The sequence below is a fragment of the Nicotiana tabacum genome, chromosome 10, assembly GCF_000715075.1.
Source record: "Nicotiana tabacum cultivar K326 chromosome 10, ASM71507v2, whole genome shotgun sequence".
NCBI lineage: Eukaryota > Viridiplantae > Streptophyta > Magnoliopsida > Solanales > Solanaceae > Nicotiana > Nicotiana tabacum.
Genome location: NC_134089.1, coordinates 99160445 through 99167686, shown reverse-complemented (window position 1 = coordinate 99167686; position 7242 = coordinate 99160445). Strand labels below are relative to the sequence as shown.

The 7242-nt window shown below is 38.7% G+C and overlaps 1 pseudogene; it reads left to right on the top strand.

Annotated features, from left to right (window-relative positions):
* Positions 1-857: 857 nt before the first annotated feature.
* On the top strand, positions 858-4803 carry LOC107813761 (COBRA-like protein 10; annotated as a pseudogene).
* Positions 4804-7242: the final 2439 nt, after the last annotated feature.

Genomic DNA, 7242 nt, shown 5'->3' with positions numbered 1-7242 from the left:
ATAAGGATATTTTGGTAATTTAACTTTTAAGTTAGGGGCTCCCTGTTTTTAATATAATATAGATACATTATTCACCACGGTTTCTTAATCTTGTTTCAAAGTTTGCATACTTTGTTTAGTCTGTCATTGGTTTTGACAAAAGAGAATGTTGCAGATAATAACAATATATATAGCAAGTGTTTGGAAGTGGTATAGATTATATAGAGTGAGAGTATCAACAAGAGATCCGCAGCCTCAAAGTTAAAGAATCTGTCCGATGAACATTTAGTTTAATTTAATCATTGTCCCTTGCTAATTTTACTGAGACATTAATGATACGAGGTGAAACTCTTATCTATACAGTACTATGTCTTTCGCGGGACTGTTGCAGATTTCTGAAATGATTGCACATTGTTGCAGGTGCTTCGATATTTTTCTGAGGAAACTAGAGACTCCTTATGGAGGAAATATTAGAAAAGACAGAATTTTCATACAAGAATTGTTCTGCATATATTTTTGAAAAAATGCAGATGACGAAATGAAATCTGCAGTTGAAAAGTGGTCTCTGTTTTCTTTGATAGGGCGTAGTTGTGGCTGAGAGGAGCGTATTTTCTGTTGCTTTAGGCCTTAGGACTGCTGCACCAATTAAGTTCCAAATATATTGCCATGCATGCATGTTCAATTTCTATATATGATTGGCATGCTCTAATTAATGACCAATAAAACAAATTCATCTAGACAATACTACCCCCAAAATAGCATCCGTAGAAGTTCACGTCTATAAGTGTTCTCCGCATGAATCGCTAAAATTAGAGGAAGAGAGCAAAGCTGAACAGGTCTTACATTCTTCTGTCTATTAGTATAATTCAACATTTTTTCTACCTGTGACGTCCATTTTTTTCCCTTACCACCTCCTGCGCCGTTGTGTGCTTTCACACGGCATCAGCTGGTGGTGATCGATCCTTTTCCCTTCACCGGCCGCCTGCTTCCTCCGCTTTCCTCTTCCCTTTTTTTTTTTTTTTTTTTCCGTCAATGTGATCCAAAATCTGAAAATATATTTAACAAAACGCCATTTCTTAAGAAACCATATTTAATAGTCCTCCATGGTTGTAACAAGCTGTAAAGGAATGCAAATTCCATGGAGGGCTATCTCTTGGGTCGCATTAGTCTTGTTTTTTCAAACATGTAGCGGGCAAGATTACGGCGGAGAGGAAAAACCGGCGGCACCGCCACCGGAACAAGAGCATTGTGATGGAATCTTTGTCACGTATAGTTTCGAGGGACGAGACAAAGTATACCCATTGGTGAAGAACATATCAGCACAAGCATGGTCATTTAAGTCCATGTTAACGGTGTTGAATACAGGGATTTATGAGCTGAAATCCTGGAAAGTTTTCGTGGGATTTCAGCATAATGAGTTGTTGGTATCCGCGGATGGAGCGGTTGCAATTGACGGAGATGGATTTCCTGTAAAAGTAGGTAAAAATGGTACAACATTGGCAGGGTATCCACAGTCCGATTTGAAAACGGCTATAGATACCGCAGGAGATTTTACTCAAATGTCTGCTCAAATCAGTATTAAGGGGACGCAATTTGGTCTCAAAGATAAAGCAACTCCTATGCCTAAAACAATCAAGCTTGTCAATGAGGGATACAAATGCCCTGCTCCTAAGCGTTATAGTACGTATGTCTTTCATGCTTTTGGTCTGAAAAGTTCATTTTTACCAGCATATAGATCCTTGGCACTGCACTTTAAATGATAGGAAGAAAAATGTTTTTTCCAATTTAAACATTGGGTATTCGAAACCCAATAGTGCAATTACTCTAATACCTCTGAAACTCGGACCTAGTGACAGACAGCAGTGTTTTCGCCAAGAGGATTCAAAAAATAAAAAAGTAAGCATGCGAAGAAGCTAAGGGGATTCAACATCTAATATATATATATACTCCCTCTGTTTCAATTTATTTGAACTTATTTCCTTTTTGGTCCGTGCCAAAAAGAATGACTTCTTTCCTTATTTGGAAACAATTTACTTTTATGCAATGATTTATAGCCACACAAAATATATGTGCCTCATTTTACACCATAAGTTCAAAAGTCTTCTCTCTTTTCTTAAACTCCGTGCCCAGTCAAATGGGTTCACATAAATTGAAACGGAGGGAGTATAAGGTAATTTTCGGCGAAGGAGGTTCGACTAAACCTTCTTCCGCCCACCTAGCTCCAACCCTGCTCGGACCCAATAACTCTGGTCAAGAATGAAGGGATTCCAATTATTCCACCATCTGTAGCGTAGGAATACATTTATTCTTGTAACAATGCATGCATTTACATTGCAGCGTTTATTATCTACCTTATAAGTAACACAAAGGCGTTGAAACTTTTGTAAAATCAAAGAACCAAATATTCCCATGGTTCTCTGATCATCAGATAATTCTGTCTCTCTCTTTCTCACGCAAACTAAAGGTTGTGTTTCTTTCTTCTTTTCTGAATTTCTCTTCCTCTTTTAACCTGTAACGCCTTTCCCCTCCTCCCTCTTCCAAAGAAACATGTGTTTTCTTTCAATATAATTGTGGAATGAACTTTTGGGTGAAATTTGCATTTTATGTATTACTATTATCCTGCTAGAAGGTTGACCTGTTAGCTCTTTTTGCAGCAAGTTATATGCATGTTTGCTGCACGAGGGATCCTAAATTCAAGGCCAAGAATGTGACCACCAAGTTCATGCCCCGTCGTTATGGAGATCTCTCCATAACTTACGATGTTCTATCAGCGTACACGAACAAGTACCAAGCCCAGGTCACTATTGATAATCTCAATCCTTTGGGCCGTCTTGATCATTGGAACTTAACGTGGGAGTGGATGAGAAATGAGTTCATTTACAGCATTAAAGGTGCCTATACTCACAAGAAAGACCCTTCTGAATGCATTTACGGACCCTCAAGGACAATATTACAAGGATTTCGATTTCACTACTGTAATCAATTGCCAAAAGAAGCCACTCATTTCTGATTTGCCTAAGGAGAAAGCCGAGGATGATAAAGTTGGGAAATTACCTTATTGTTGCAGAAACGGGACTCTTTTGTCGCCTATCATGAATGAGACCCAAGCAAGATCCATTTTCCAGATGGAAGTTTTCAAACTCCCACCTGATTTAAACAGAACCGCCTTAAATCCGCCTCAGAACTGGAAAATTGAGGGTACAATTAATCCATCTTATCAATGTGGACCTCCAGTCAGAATAGATCCATCTGAATTTCCAGATCCTAATGGAATTGGAATTATCACTACAGCAGTAGCTAGCTGGCAAATTACTTGTAACATTACTCGTCCGAAGCCCAAAGGAGCCAAATGCTGTGTTTCTTTCTCTGCTTATTATGCAGATTCTGTTATCCCATGCAGCACTTGCGCCTGCGGCTGTGAACAGATGTCTAAATGTGACGCGAATAGAAAGCCGCTGCTTCTTCCTCCTGAAGCACTTCTTGTCCCTTTTGAAAATAGAGAGGAAAAGGCTAAAGCTTGGAACGATATCAAACATTTAGGTCCTCTGCCCAAGAAACTACCTTGTCCTGATAATTGCGGGGTGAGCATTAATTGGCATGTGGATAGTGATTACAAGAGTGGATGGACTGCTAGAATAACTCTATTCAATTGGGGAGATGATGCTTTTGAAGATTGGTTTACAGCAATTCAAATGAAGAAAGATATAGCTAGTGGCTATGAAAATGTTTATTCTTTCAATGGGACAAAGCTGCCTAGTAGGAACAACACTATATTTATGCAAGGGTTGCCTGGTTTGAATTTCTTGGTTGGAGAAGTTAAGGGTAGTAATCCTAATAAAGATCCAAGAGTGCCTGGAAAACAACAATCTGTTATTTCTTTCTTAAAGAAATACACACCACATATTAATGTTGCAGCTGGTGATGGATTCCCTGCTAAGGTGTTTTTCAATGGGGAAGAATGTGCTCTTCCACCAGACTTGCCCAGCATTGCATCATTTAAATCCAAAGTTGGTTTGTTGCCTGCAGTTTTGCTTGCTCTCTTCACTTTTCTTCTTTTGACGGATTGGTTACACTGATCATCATCTTCCACCTTACGAGCTGGTATGATCCCAATTCAAGAAATCACTCACTTGTTTTTTAATATACTTTTTGGTCAAATTTTACTGCTCCCATTGTCTCATTTTGTGTGACATACTTTTCTTTTAATTCGTCTAACAAAGATTGTCACAATTTTATATGCTCAAGTTGTTTAATCTATCATTCTCACTTTACAATCTTAATGATATGATTTGTTAGGAATCATTTTCATAAAAGTTTATATTTTTATGATAAGAAAGAAGCATGAGAGGACTTGTAGACTCTTACCACTATACATTAATTTGTTTTTCAAACTTGGTGTCTTAGTCAAACAAATGGGGGAGTATATTATTCAATCTTTGCCCTTTTTTTTCATGAGTAGCATTATTGTCCACTGATGCTTTGTCATCTATATATTACCACAAGGTTTGTGTCTTGCACTTTTCTAGAGGCAATGGCCATGAAGAGCTGGGAGTGTAATGAAGAGAACAGGAAAAGCGACCATTGGATGATTCTGAAGTTGCAGACTGTAATAAGTTGACACATCAAAAGAAGAAAAGAAAAGAAAAGAAAAAGATGTTGTATGATAGATGAATTTGCTCGTTTATATCTCTTTAAATTTAAATTTAAAATGAAAGTCCATGGCTTGTCTTGTTTAGTGAACTTTGGGTGATGAGAATTGGATGTTGTTGATTCATTTTGATGTTCTTCAAAAGAAGTTTACAAGTGTGGCATTGATAGGCTTTAGATTTTGATGCTGACTATACTTATAGTTCTTCTGTGTATTTATAAACATGGTTTAAAAGGCGTTTTCGAGGCGAGCCCTGGGGCGAGACACACCAAAAATGCCCCGAGGCGATGGTGTGGGGCTAAAGTCTCAAGAGGCGTACGCCCAGCAATTCGGGGCGTATGCCCGGGCGTTTGAGGCGCATTTTTGTAGAGAGGTGTGTAAAGATTGAGAGGTAAACAACAATAGTGGAGCTCAAGCTTGAGCTCCAATGGTAGAACCCTAGAAGCTTCTCGAAGGAGAGAATGAGAATGAGAGAAGGATGGGAGCAAAAATGAATTAATTGAACTGAAAATGTTATCTGTACAAGACATACATATATACACTACACGTGAGCCACATGTGAGGGCACTAACTAACAAACATAGAAGTTAACTAAAGCTAACTAACATACTTATTAGTGTTTACACATATAATTAAAACAATATCTCAATACCCACCCCCCTCAAGTTGGAAGTGAGGTTGTCACTGCCAACTTGCTCATAACTGTGGCATGCTTGACTCCAGTAAGGGCCTTGGTTAGGACATCAGCTAGCTGGCAATCAGTTCCAACATGATGAAGAGATACTAGTCCTTCTTGTAGCTTGTCTCTCACAAAGTGGCAATCGACCTCAATATGTTTGGTGCATTCATGAAACACAGGATTGCGGGCAATGTGTAGAGCTGATTGGCTATCACAGAACACTGGGACAAGTTTAGGGAAATGGACTGTTAGCTCATCAAACAACCTGTACAACCAAGTAAGCTCACCAACAACATTTCTTAGGGCTCTATACTCAGCTTCAATAGATGAGAGGGATACAGTGGCTTGTTTCTTAGACTTCCAGCTGATAGGACTATCACCATGGAGCACCAGATATCCAGTAACAGATTTCCTAGAATCTGGGCAAGCTACCCTGTCGGAATTGCAATACCCTTTAACAGTACAATCAGAACTAGCAGATATAAAAACCACAAGGTTAGGATCAGTCTTCAAGTATCTAAGCAAATGGTAAGCAACCTTCAAGTGAGGTTCCCTGAGATCTGCATGAATTGACTAAGGTGTTGCACACTATATGCAATGTCTAGTCTCGTATTTGTGAGGAAATTCAATTTACCTATCATAATCCTATAGATAGAAGGATCTGTTCAGAGGCATACTTTCCTTAGCTTTTAGTTTAACATTAGGATCCAATGGTGAGCTGAAAGTACTACAATGAAGGCTTTCATACTCCTTCAGTAGATCAAGTGCAAACTTCCTTTGGGAGATTATAGCACCATCATCCTTGTAGAGAACTTCTAAGCCTAGGAAATAGTGTAATCTTCCCAAATCCTTGATCGTAAACTGAGCATGTAGAAAAGCTTTCAACAAAGTAATTTCTTTTGAATTGTTACCTGTAATAATTACATCATCAACATAAACAGCAACAAAGATAACATGGGAGTCAGTCTTCTTGTACAACAGAGAATAGTCATTAAGGGAGTGAACATATCCTTTAGAACATAGAGCCTCAGCTAGTTTAGCATACCACTGTCGACTGGCCTGTTTCAAGCCATATAGTGATTTGTTCAGTTTACACACTAGCCCAGGTTTATCAACTAATACGACAGGAGGTAGATCCATATACACTTCCTCATGGAGATCTCCATGAAGGAAGGCATTATTTACATCAAGTTGAAAAATCCCCCAATGTTTCTTTATTGCAGTTTCTATAAGTGCCCTGATAGTGGTAATTTTCACAACTGGTGAGAAGGTCTCAATATAGTCAATACCAGCTTGTTGAGTATACCCTTTCACCACCAACCTGACATTGAACCTCTCAACACTACCATTAGTTTTGTGCTTGATTTTATATACCCATCTACAACATAATGGTTTCTTGCCTATAGGTAAGGGAACTAAGTCCCAGGTCTGATTAGCATGGAATGCCTCAAACTCTAATGTCATGGCTGCTTGCCAAGTAGGATCTAAAGCTGAATATTCATAAGAATTTGGCTCATTATCATGACAAATACTTTGCACAAGATGATGACCATTAGGAACTAGAGAGGTGAAGGACACATGGTGGTGTTCAGAAAAAAGAGCACTAAGGGAAAAAGGAGAATCTAGAGTGGATATGGGTGCAGAAGATGTTGAGACAAATGTCGGATGTGTATCAGGGTATAGGTTAGGCATGGAACATACATAAACTTTCAAATGCACTTGAAGGTGATGTTCTCTAGTAGATCTTCTAAGTATTTGGTTGACTTCAGTTAAAGATGGTGAAGGTGAAGGAATAACTTGTGATGGATTACTGGGAGAATGTATAGCTGAGTTGTCTATAGGTGAGGCTATAGAGGAGACATAAGCAGTACCTGTTAATGGTTGAGAAGTATGAGTGTCAGAATAGGTATGAATATCAGAATGTGCCTCAGTGAGT